Here is a 689-nt window from a genome sequence, read left to right on the forward strand (position 1 = left end):
TGACATAGATGGTCAATTTTGCTCAATACGCTTAAAGCAGTGTTCGTGTCTTTTTTCTTGTTATAAATCAATTTTTGCAGGAATCCTTCCAGAAACACTGGGATCAGCTACAGACTGTAGGTTTAATACTACAGCCCTTCAAATGGAGTTTCTATGTGGTTGCATGGCTGAAAAAACACTTCAAAATTGACATTTTCAAGTATAGCACAATACAGTGAAATGTGACACCTAAGGATAGGTACAGCATCGGAAGCAAAAGGTCCACAAACTTGTATGTCAGCAGTGATTATCTGCATGTATTACATTTAGTCTTTACCAATTTTCAGCCTCCTACCACATTCACAGCCTGCTTGAGAGCCTGACATAGATGGTCAATTTTGCTCAATACGCTTAAAGCAGTGTTCGTGTCTTTTTTCTTGTTATAAATCAATTTTTGCAGGAATCCTTCCAGAAACACTGGGATCAGCTACAGACTGTAGGTCTACAGACTGTATACCCACAGCTCCTCCATTCCTAAACTCGGAACATTTCAGGCACCCCTTCCCTTCAAATGGAGTTTCTATGTGGTTGCATGGCTGAAAAAACACTTCAAAATTGACATTTTCAAGTATAGCACAATACAGTGAAATGTGACACCTAAGGATAGGTACAGCATCGGAAGCAAAAGGTCCACAAACTTGTATGTCAGC

The sequence above is a fragment of the Polyodon spathula genome, unplaced genomic scaffold (assembly GCF_017654505.1).
Source record: "Polyodon spathula isolate WHYD16114869_AA unplaced genomic scaffold, ASM1765450v1 scaffolds_3362, whole genome shotgun sequence".
NCBI classification, from domain to species: domain Eukaryota; kingdom Metazoa; phylum Chordata; class Actinopteri; order Acipenseriformes; family Polyodontidae; genus Polyodon; species Polyodon spathula.